This window comes from Hemitrygon akajei, chromosome 6 (assembly GCF_048418815.1).
Source record: "Hemitrygon akajei chromosome 6, sHemAka1.3, whole genome shotgun sequence".
Classification (NCBI taxonomy): Eukaryota; Metazoa; Chordata; class Chondrichthyes; order Myliobatiformes; family Dasyatidae; genus Hemitrygon; species Hemitrygon akajei.
In genome coordinates this window covers 93891332-93904094 of record NC_133129.1, presented here as the reverse complement: position 1 = coordinate 93904094, position 12763 = coordinate 93891332, and positions in this window count along the sequence as shown.

The window sequence follows — 12763 nt, the reverse complement described above, 5'->3', positions numbered from 1 at the left end:
TTGACTTCAATCGACCTCTCCATCCGTAAACATTTAAGATTAATCGTTTTAACCGTACTATAAATTACTGCGTGGGGAATTGGGGAAATTTCCCCTACGCCTCGCCTGGGGGAAATTTTGGCATGAGAAACAGACTGTGTGCGTCAACGTTTGATTGACATGTTCCTTGTCCCATTCACGCTTGTTTAGATTCTTTTAAAAATCATTAGTATTGGAAGGCACAGGCAACCTCCTTCCGATTGCACATCAGTTCTCGGATGTTAATCTCACACTTATTTCCGTGCTGCTCCGAGCCTTTTATCTCATTTTGAAGGGCTGCCAGCGATTTCAGAACCCACACAAATTTTATTCTTAGAGGTTCGCACCATTGTAGAAAGCCCCTGACTTAAGGAGTGTATTTTAAGGACTTTTTTCGGAAATGTCATTGCTTCGTTTGCTGAGCATTTGTAAACACTAATAACGGTGGTATGTTGGATTTTTAAAATATATTCCACTGAATGCTAATAAAAGATGACGATCGATTTCTGGCAAACGATCACATATATTAAAGAGCCGTGGTCAGCGAGGGCAAGGTCATATACCGTAAAACTGAAATATTATGTATATATCATTTCAGATTTCCAGCATCTGCAGTTTTGGCTCTTTGTTTGGAGAGCGCATTTCAGCACCACGGAGAGCGCAGTGACCGGCGGCACATACGGACAGAATTCATTGGCCAGCCTTCGATTCATTTCCCTCAACGCCGCCGCACTCCTCCTCCCCCCCCCCCCCCCCATAACACGCACCCCATCAAGATATTTTGAAAATGAAATGTGACATTTGATTACGCAAATATGAACTCTACTTCACTTTGGGCTCTGGACGCAAAATGAGAAACGATTGATGACAATGATTGATGACAATGCAAGCAATTTGTGGAGGCCATGAACCTCGAACCGGAAATGAGGCCGCAATCAACAAAGTTTCTATTGAACAAAACTAAAACAGGAATTGAGTTCAGATCTTGCCCTAAGCTTAATCTGCCGCACGCAACAGTGGATCCCAGCACCTTAATTTTCCCTCTTGTCAAGTTAACACCGCTCCACTCTCAGTCTCCCTTCTCGACTCGACTCCCCTTCCTCCTAATGACAATTTCTTCATTGTTTTCTCTCCCTCTTTTTTCTCCCCTCCCTCGACTCGTTTTATTCCCATTTCTCTCTCGCTTTCTCCCTCTTTCCCGTGCTCTTTTCCTTCTGTTTTCTCCTCTCGACCCTCCTGTACCTCTTTCCCACTGTTTGTCTTCCGCTGTATACTACCCACTCGCACCTCCCCGCCTCTTCCGTCCCTCCAATTATATTTTTATTTCTGCTTTCCGCATTTTTCCTTTGCCCGCATTTCTCTCCTTGCCTCCCATCATACAGTTTGCCCCTCTTCCCAAGACCTAATTTCTTTCTCACCTCGCCCTCCGCTCTTCTGTTTCCTTCTGCTTTAGCCTGCTTTCTCTCTTTTGAGCATCTTTTTCTTTCTCTTTCTCTCTGAAGCTCACTTTTACTCCTCCTCTTCTCGTTCCCTATCCTCAGATCTCTCCTATTTCCTCTTTGCTATGTTACTTCCCTTTACGTTCCGCCACTCTCTTTCCTCTCGTATGAATTGCCCACACACACACATTTTACAAACTATATTTGAGACCTTAGCTAATCCATTTTTCCCTTTGTGGCACAAGCGTTAGGTGCACGAATAATACTGGGTAGAGGCAAGAAAACTTTACGCAAGTCAAAGGTGTCTAAAACCACGGGGCACGAGTTTACATTTTTCACAGCCTCGGTAAAGTAGCCAACATTATCAAGGTCCTCTCCCAACCTAATCATTCTGTCGTCTTCCCTCTGCTTCGGACAGACGGTACAAAATGTTGAAACCATGTACAACCAGGCTACAAAACTTCGATTCCACCGCTATCCACACTCTTAATGGACCTTTTAGGGGCCAAAAGCTGAACTCTCGATCTCCCACTCTAGCTCGTTACAGCCCTTACAATTTATTTCTCTGCCTGCACTGCACTTCCTCTGCATCTGCTGCACTACATTCTGTTTCCTTTTTACTACCTCGATGTAAACCGGGGTGGGGTAGTGGGGATGAGCTCCGATTACCTATTAAATATTCGCAATGGCGTGGACTTTAAAAAGCCTTTGACAATCAAGTCCAGCTCCTGGCATTGACGCATGGCTTAGCTACTAAGCCCTGCGGAACCGTTTCTGCTGACAGGATAAGGTACAAAGGCGGGTTACTGACGCCTTAAAACCAGTCGCTTTGGGAAGATGGGGCTCGTCATCCGTGGTTGACAGCTCATCTTGGAGAAGGAGAACTCTGATCTCAAATCTCCCCTGCCCTGCTTGTATATCCACTCATGGGGAATTCTTCGGGAGTAAACCCCGAGGGAAAAGTACGGAGCTGTAGTCTCTAAGACATCTCTACGTTGAGTTCCGCGCTGACCGGCAATTCCTGCGACGTTGCAGGTGCTGAACTATATTGGGGTATGCCGTTTCTTTGGGTTCATCAGATGCGCGGAGAGGAGGAGCTTGCTACGTGGGCAGTAGCTTGCTCTCCATATTGTACTGCCCCAGTCTTGCGTACCTGGATGGACTGAACGTAATACCCATGGTTGACCCTGACCGACGGAGGCCTCAACCTCAATTACGCGATCTGCCAGAATGGAATGCAAGCATGAGTTTAGGAGTCTGAGGCCAGGGACCAGAGGACCGGAGGCAGCCTGTTCTTTGGTTGGAGGCCTGTGTGTATGAGGGAAGAGGGTGGGACGGATGAGAAAGAGGCTTGTTTGCTGTTGTGCTGCTGCCTGTGTTGAACATCGTGGGCATGTTATGACTCATGCACTCAGGATGATCTATTTATTTTCAGTTTGTTTTATTTTACACATTGGTGATTTGTTGGGTTTTGTGTGCACGTTTCATTGATCATGGTGTATGTCTTTGATATACTGTGAATGCCTGCAAGAAAATGTATCTCAGGGTAGTATATGGTGACATACACATACTTAGATAATAAATTGATTTGAACTTTCAACTTTGGCATGCTGGCGTTGGATCGTGTGATGGCACTTACGGGCTACCCGCAGCATATCCTTGGGTGTGATGGTTGTTAACACAAATGGCGCATTTCACTGTATGTTCTGGTGTACAAGTGACAAAGTCTGATTATGAAACAAGAGTTTTCACTATATCTCGGTATACATGAAAAACAATAAACCTTTGGTCTAGCTAGTCTTTAAGTATTAATGTAAGGGCAAGGAGGTTTGTATCTCTGGATCTGGAGAAGTTACTTGTAATCTGGAAGAATTTGCCTGAAGAGCGGTGGAAACAGAAAGTCCCACAATCCTTAGGCATCTGTTGTCAAGGATCCCTACCATCCAGGCTATGCTCTCTTCTCACTTCTGCCTTTGGGAAGGAAGTCCAGGAACCTTATGTCCCACACCACTACCAGGTTCAGGAACAACTATTACCCTGCAACCATCAGGCTACTGAAACAATGTAGATAACTTTAACTCACCACGACAGTAGACTGATTTCATAACCTGGAGACCCACATTCAAACACTCTACAGCTCATGTTCTCGGTGTTATTTTTATTTATTTTTAATTTGCACAGTTTGTCTCCTTTTGCACATTGGTTATTTGTCAGTCTTTGTGTGTAGTTCTTTAAATAGATTCTATTGTATTTCTCTGTTCTACTGTGAAAAAATTAAATGTTGTTCTATTGGTGACATGTATGTAGTTTGATAATAAATTTCCTTTGAACCTTTGAACTTTGAACTGTCTGGACCAAATTTTGGAAAATATACAGTATATCTGCTTAATGGTCAGCATTGGTACGTTGGCCAGAAAACTGTGTGTGTGTGTGTGTGTGTGTGTGTGTGTGTGTGTGTGTGTGTGTGTGTGTGTGTGTGTGTGTGGTGTGTGTGTGTGTGTGTGTGTGTGTGTGTGTGTGTGTGAGAGAGAGAGAGAGAGAGAGAGAGAGAGAGAGAGAGAGAGAGAGAGAGAGAGAGGGAGAGGAGAGAGAGGAGAGAGAGAGAGAGAGTGAGACCCAATGATTCAATTTTACTGGATCCGATGTGGATCCATTGGACATAACAGCAATAAACCCACATTTGTCTTTCAAGTATCATTGCATAGTTTAAATGGTTGCTGTAGTGTGGTGTTATTTCCCTGATCTTCACCTACTCCTGTTGGGTTTGTTTTGGATTTTTCAATCAGCGACTCCCTGTTGTCTCTCTCTTGTTCGAAAGCCAACTCCTTCAGTGATTTTCATCAACATTCAGTAACAGCAGCTGGCCTGAGAGATGACTAACTATTAATCATTTGACACTTCATGAAGCTTATGAGGCTCCTCGGGTTTCTGCATTCAGTTTACTTTCTCTCTCTCTCTCTCTCTCTCTCCTCTCTCTCTCTCTCTCTCTCTCTCTCTCTCTCTCTCCTCTCTCTCTCCTCTCTCTCTCTCTCTCTCTCTCTCTCTCTCTCTCTCTCTCTCTCTCTATCTCTATCTATCTCCCTGTCTCTCTCTTAAACACCCACATTTCTCTCTCTCTCTTTCTCTCTCCCTCCCCCTCTCTCTTTCTCCATATATCTCTATCTTCTCTCTCTTTCTCTATCCCTCTCCCTCCCCCTCTCACCACACACAGATACTCTCTCTCTCTCCGCTCTCTCTCTCTCTTCTCTCTCTCTCTCTCTCTCTCGCTCTCTTTCTCTCCCTCCCTCTCTTTCTCTCTTTCTTTCTCTCCCACCCCCTCTCTCCCCTCTCCCTCTGTGTGCGTTTGTGTGGGCGTGCTGTATGTGTGCAAATCTCTCTGCATAATATAGAGGTAAAGGATCAACTTTATTCACAATATACATTGACTAGTATTAAGAATTTGCTGTTGAGTGTTGGTGAGGGCACGACATACAACAAGATATCAATATTCAAGAATTATAAAGAAAAATAATATTGTAAAAGAATAAAGTTAAAGGTTAAAGTATGGATATGGATGATTCATTCCCAGAATCATTGTCTTAAACATCCTTATAAACCGATGGCATTATAGTTATGCTTTTATATGTTAAAGACTTACCAATCCATAGGTTAACTGGTCATTGTAAATTGTTGCATGATTAGGCTAGGATTAAATTGGGGGATTGCTGAGTGGCGGCGTGACTTGAAGGGCTGAAACGGCCTATTCCGCACTGTACTAAAAGGAAGGAAGAAAGAAACAGATACATAGATAAAAATAGATGGATAGATAAATAAATAAATAGACAAATTCGTGTTTACATACATAACAGGATGATTGAATAAACAAATATTTAAATATTGCATTTCTTTCGTTATGAATGCTAACATTGCTTTTGCCTTCTTACTACTGACTCAATCTGTAAGTTAACCTTCAGGGAATCCTACACAAGGACTCTCAAATCCCTTTGCACCTCAGATTTCTGAATTCAGCTCCCCCACTTAGAAAACAATCTATACTTTCATCCCTTCGACCAAAAGGGCGAATATATTACAGGGAGCAGCAGTTGTGGAATGTGCATATTCTGTAAGCAGGTGTAGTCTTAATTGACTGAATGGATGTTTCTCATTAGGCAAAATGTCTGAAAACTCAAAACCAATAAAATATGTCTCATTTATGTATTAAATGTGTGTTTTAATACTACTTTTCATACCTTCCTCAACATTCAACGTGTCATCAACCTACTACTTGGCCCACCGAGCCTGCTGTGCCATTTGATCATGGCTGCCTTATTTTCCCTTTCAACCCCATTCTCCTGTCTTCTCTCCATAACCTTTGACACCCTTACTAACCAAGAACCTACCAACCGCTGCATTAAAAATATCCAATGACTTGGCTACCCACAGCCGTCCCTGGCAATGACTTCCACAGGTTCACCACCCTCTGGCTAAAGAAATTACTCCTCACCTCTGTTCTAAAGGGATGTTCTTGTATTCTGAAGCATACACTCCCTCAGTGTAGGAAACATTCTCTGCATGTCCACTCTGTCTCTATGGAGCTAGTGGGAAGGGTAGATAGGACCCTTGGAGGGGAGGCTGGTTTCTGTAATATGCTGGGCAGCGTCCAGAAAGCTCTGCACTACAAACACCACATTACATTTCAAAAGCGTGATATCAATGCTTTTTTCTGTTCAAAACCATTTCTAAAACTCTTTTACAAATTCAACACAATACATCAATCATCGGCTTGTCATACAAGTGATCATTCAACTAATTTACATCAGACTAAACAAAGCACCTTATAGCACAATTGGTTCGAAGGATGCCTAGCTTGGAAACTACAAAGGCACCAGAGTATTGTAATCTGGCTTTGCAGCTATTGGTCTGAAGGCTCCCTTGAAAGGAACAGAGGAACTGTGATCAATTGGACGTGCGTACACGCTGACGTCACTGCCGATACAATTCTAGCCTTGGCCCCGAGATGACAATGGGATCTTTAAGGAGAGACAGGAGCAATTGTGATTAGGAGCAACGGTGAACGGAGATCACGGTCCTGACTTCAGGACCAAGGACAGCGTCCAGGGTCTACTGCGCAAAATAAAACCTCCCACAAATAACGGTATAATAAGGCCCTAATCTAAATTAGGAGTGAACAGTGGACCCCAGGAAAGCCGGCCGTCTTCCAGCATGCTGGATTGAACGTCGAGCTAGTAACTCGACCTTGGTAAAAAAACAAAACAGACAAATGCTAAAGAAACGGCAAAAATGCTGCTTGATGCCCCACAAGGCACGAAAAGGAACACATGCCCAGGAAGCTGAGCAGATCTGTTAAAATATACCAGTGGTTCTTTTACCTAAAGGGACAGGCAGGGTCCATCTTCTTCCCACATGCCGTTCTTTCTATTGTTTCTTTTGACAGAACTTTTTGAATGCGCCTCCCCTGTTCCTCCCAGCAGACCCTAACGATTACAATTTGCTGCATTAAATATAAACTCGGTCACCTTGTGCAGCTGGTTACTAAGTTACCAGCCTTTACAGGTACCCAGGTAACAGAGGCTCCTCTTGGGTTGATCACTACAAACATGAGAAATCTGTAAATACTGAAAATCCAAAGCAACACGCACACAAAATGCTGGAGAAACTCAGCAGGCCAGGCAGCATTTATGGAAAAGAGTAACTAGACGATGTTTTGAGCCGAGACCCTTCATCAGGACGGGAAAGAAAAGGAGAATAGGTCAGAATAAGAAGGTGGGGGAGTGAAGGAAGAAGGTGATAGGTGAAATGATGGGGAGGGTGTAGTGGGGTGAAGTAAAGAGCTGGGAAGTTGATTGGTGGAAGAGTTAAAGGGCTGGAGAAGGGGGAAGTTGACAGAAGAGGACAGAAGATCATGGAAGAAAGGGAAAGAGGAACAGCAACAGAGGAAAGTAATGGGGCAGGTGAGAAGAGAAAGTGTGAGAGGGAGGCAGGAATGGGGAATGATGAAGGAGAGAGGGGGCAATTATTGGAATTTCGAGAAATCGATGTTCATGCCATCAGGGTGGAGTCTGCCCAGACAGAACATAAGGTGTTGCTCCTACAACCTGCGTGCGGCCTCATGCTGACAGCAGAGGAGGCCATGGACTGACATGTCAGAATGGGAACGGGAGGTAGAATGGAAATGGGTGGCTACCTGGAGATCCCGGATTTTATGTGGACGGAACAAAGGTACTCAGGGAGGTCATGGGAAAAAGGATTTCTTCTGAGCCCTGTGGTTTCTGTCCCCACACCAAAGCATAAGCTTTGGACATTCAGATTAGGAGCAGTGGCACACTGCCATTGTCCTGCTGTGGCCAAATTGATTGCAGTCTTAACACTGCAGTCTTGTCTTTACATTAACCTTTAAACCCCTTGCTTATCTAGAGCATGGCACAGTGGTCAGCAGGTAGAGACACTGCCTCACAGTTCCTCAGGAAAAGGTTCGATCCTGACTGACCTTTGATGTTGCATGTGCGCGCGTGTGTGTGTGTGTGTGAGTGTGTGTGTGTGTGTGTGTGTGTGAGTGTGTGTGTGTGTGTGTGTGTGTGTGTGTGTGTGTGTGTATACGCGCGCATGGAGATTGTATATTCCCCCTATTATGACCATGTGGGTTTTCATGGGATGCTCTGATTTCCTTCCATATTCCAATGACATACAGTTTTGTTGGGCTAATCTACTTACTTACTGCCTGTTACGGCACTTACATTCAGGGCAAAAATGAAGGACCTCCATCGCTGTCTGTCCTTGGCCATCGAAATTAATTTTAGTCTTGGTGGTATTTAGGGCTTCCTCATTGTATCAGTATCTTCCTCTTGATTTTCACTACTGTCAGTCATGTAAGTCCCAGGCAGAGACTCAGGAATACCATCATGCACAGATATAGAAGGATTCTTCATTGCTCTTTCCATAACAATTTTGTTTTACCAGTCAGGGTTGTTGGCCCTGAGCTCAACTCCTCACCTGGAAGACCAGTGGACCACTCTTTTTCTATCTCTGACCTTTGACCTGTTTGGCATGGGTGACCCTACTGGGAGCCAAAGCATAAAGCCCTGACTCCAGTCAACATAACTTCTCTGGGTCATTGAGGTGTGCAGGCCTCCATACCACAATAAGGTTGTGGTCCTGTTAGAGGTGGATAAATCTAACCTGCGCCCAAAATAATGATGCAGCCATGAAGAAGGCATGCCAGCAGCTATACTTCATTAGAAATTTGAGGAGATTTTCTAATTTTTTGCTATTCTGATGAAGATTCTTTTTATCGGCCACCTCTGCTCCATCTGCTAAAAGCGGAACTTACCTGGTGGCCAAATATTTTAATTCCCATTCCTATTCCCATTCCACCATGTCAGTCATGGCCTCCTGTTGTGCCAAGATGAGGCCACCCACAGGGTGGTGGAGCAGCACCTTTTGTTCCGTCTGGGTAAGCTCCAACCTGATGACATGAACATTAATTTCTCCTTCCAGTTAAAAAAAAATCCCCTCCCCACACTATTCTATTCCCCACTCTGGCCTTCTATATCTTTTCATGTGCCTATCACTTCCTCCTGGGTCCCCTCCTCCTTTCTTGCTGCTAGATCCACTCTCCTCTCCTTTCAGATTCCTTCTTCTCCAGTCCTTTATCATTCCTACCCACCTGGCTTCATCTATCACCTTCCCCTCTCCACCTTTTTATTCTGGCACCATCCTCCATCCTTTTGAGTTATGAAGAAGGGTCTCGACCCAAAACATCAACTGCTTATTTATTTCCATAGATGCTGCCTGACCTGCTGGATTCCTCCAACATTTTGTATGTGTTGCCATCTTAGGATTTTAATGCTTCAAAATAAGCCCTCATGACTCCTTTAACGCCCAGTGGACATATTCCAACCTTCTCTCATAAGACTCTTACTCTTCAAACCTTCTCTGAATTACTTTCAAAGCAGGTGGCAAGAACACACCTTGAGAATTTGTGTCCTTATCAAAGCAAGGATGTATTGGCATTTGAGATAGCACCAGCAGAGACCCACAAGAGCAGTCCAGAAATGGTGGGTTTGTTCGACAAGGAAATGTTGACTAGACCAGGAATGTGTACTCAAGACTTAAGAAGAATAAGAGGAAAGGCTATTTTGAAACTTAATAAGATTCTTGAAGGGTTTAATGGGGAGGATACCAGGAAGGTGCTGCCCCTGTCTTAAGAGTTTAGGAACAAGGGACACAGATTCAAAATATGGGATATGTTGCTTACAATCAAGATCAGTACACACTTCTGAACTGAAAGTGTGATTATCCTGTGGCATTCTCTACTGAGGAAGTTCAGCTGTTAGAACATAGAAAATTACAGCACACAGTACAGGCCCTTCACTCTGCAATCTTGTGCCAACCCTTTAACCTATTCTAAGGTCAATTTAACCCTTCCATCTCCAACTCCTCCATTTGTCTTTCATCTATTTGACCATCTAAGTGTAACTTAGATGCCCCCAGTGTATTTGCCTTTACACCACCCCGGCAGGGTATTCCCACTCTTTGTGTAAAAATTTTAATCATTGATATCTCGCCCCCCCCCCCATATGTTTGTTCCAGGTACCTTCTGTTTTCTCCCAGATCCCAAAGGTCAGTATGTTAATTGGCCTCTATTGTTAGTTGGATCATAAGACATAGGAGCAGAATTAAAATTATGCCCCCCTCATATTAGCCATTTCCACCCTGGGATAATTTATCTGGCTGTCCTTTCAATCTATGCCTCTCATTATTTTGTCCACCTCTATCAAGTTGCCTCATCTTCCTTCACTCTAAAGAGAAAAGCCCTAGCTCGCTCAGCCTATGCTCAGAAATCATGCCCTCTAATCCAGACAGCATCCTGGTAAATTTCCTTTTAGACAAGATCAGTTGACTTCTGGACATTAAAGGTGTCAGGGCTTGATGATAGTGGTTCAGGGGCAGAGGATCAGTTCTGATCTTGTGAAAGGCAGGACAAGCTCAAGGGGCCAAGTGTCCTCATTCTGCTCCCTATACTTATGCTCATGCAGCTTTGAAGAGAACACCAGAGATGGGATTGCAGAGCAATTGAGGAGTGTTTTATGGCTCTGGGTCTGTATTGCTGAGTTTAGATGGGTGGGGTGGGGGTGGGGGGGGGGGACCTAATTGAAACATACCTGGTACTGAAAGTCCTGGGTAGACTGGACCTGGAGAGGATGTTTTCACAGTGGTTGAGGGTACAGACTCAGGATAAAGGCACATCCCATTAGAACTGAGATGAAGAGGAATTCCTTCAACCAGAGGATGGTGAATCTGTGAAATATGTTGCTACAGAGTGTGGTGGAGACAGATAGGTTCTTGAGTGGTCATGGGGATAAGGATTGTGGAGAGAATAGAGTTAAAAAATTCAGCCAGGAGTGCATAGTAGAGCAAACTCGATGGGCTGACTGGCCTAATTCTGCTCCTGTATCCTATGATGATTTAGTCTCCACCTCCTGGAGCCTACCTACCCTCCTGCCTGCAGCAGAGGAGCCTTCACGTTGTATCCTGCTCAATGGTTAATCTGTCTTCCTGGTCTCTGCTCAGTTCTCCAGGGGGACGGAAGTGTGGAGATATGAGACGATGACTCACCTCAGTTTTTTCTCCCCATTTATTCCAGTTTGATTAATCCTGTCAATTTCATTCTGCTGCAGGCTGGCCAACTAATCTCTTTGATCCGAACATGACTGCAGTGCTCCTGACCATGTCTGCTTCTGTTTCCTGCTGATACCAGCCCCCTCCTTTGCCCTCCTCTGCAAGTGAACTAACTCTGCTTCACATTGTCCATGAATTTCTGAATCTGAGCACATAGCTATAGACCGTCACCCCACTTTCCCTCCTCATCCTACCTGATGGGCTAATTTTCCCTCTTTATGTACATCAGCCTTCATTTATAGAACAGTACAGCACAGGAACAGGCCCTTCAGCCCACAATCCAGAGAAAATCTGCAGATGCTGGAAATACAAGCAACACACACAAAATGCCAGAGGAACTTAACAGGCCAGGCACCATCTATGGGAAAAAGTACAGTTGACGTTTTGGGCCGAAACCCTTCAGCAGGACTGGAGAGAAAATGCTAAAGAGTGGACTTGAAAGGTGGTGGGAGGAGAGAGAGAAACACCGGATAATAGGTGAATCTTGGAGAGGGAGGAATGAAGCAAACAGCTAGGAAGTTGATAGGTGAAAGAGACAGAAGGCCATGGAAGAAAGCAAAAAAGGGGAGGAAGGAGCACCAAAGGGAGGTGATAGGCAGGCATGAGAGAGGAACAAGGGGATGGGAAATGGTGAAGGGACGAGGCATTGCTGGAAGTTTAAGGAACTGATGTTCATGCCATCAGGTTGGAGGCAACCCAAACAGAATATAAGGTGTTGTTCCTCCAACCTAAGTGTAGCCTTATCCTGAAAGTGGAGGAGGCCACGGATGGACATATTGGAAGATGAATAGGAAGAGGAATTAAAATAGGTGGCCAGAACTAGTGGGATCTCCCAATGGCCACCCATTTTAATTCCACCCTGGGAAAAAGATACCCTCTGTCTACTCTATCTAAACCTCTAAGCCACTCATAATCTTATAAACCTCTATCAGATCTCCCCTCAGCCTCTGCTGCTCCAGAGAAAACAACCCAAGTTTATCCAGCCTCTCATGATAGCACTTGCCCTCTAACTAGGCAGCATCCTGGTAAACCTCTCCTGCACCCTCTCCAAAGCCTCAACATCCCTCCTACAGTGGGGTGACCAGAACTGTATTCAATCCTCCAGGAGTGGCCTACCCAGAGTTTTATAAAGTTGCAACATAACCTATTGACTTTTGAACTTGATGCCTTGACCAATAAAAGCAAGCATTCCTTAAGCCTACTTACCCATCTTATTGACCTGTGTAGCCTATTGGACTGAATGGTCTGAGCCCAAAATGTCAGCCATCTATTTCCATCCATAGTCAGTGCCAGACCTGCTGTGTTCCTCCAATATTCTGTGCATTGCTCCAGATTCCAGGTTATTGAGTCGCTGAGTTATACAGCATGGCAACAGGCCCCTTGGCCCAATTTATTCATGCTAACCCAAGTTAGTTAGTCAGTTTTCCCTGCCTTTGTCCATATGCCTCTAAATATTTCATATTCATGAACCTGGCCAAATATCTTTTAGATGTTTTAATCATACCCAGCTCTACCACTTCCTCTGTCAGCTCACTTCATACCTCCTTTGCCTTCTGTGTGAAAATCTACCCCCTCAAACCCCTTTGAATCTTTTCCCTCTCACCTTAAATCTGGATCCTGTGGTTTTA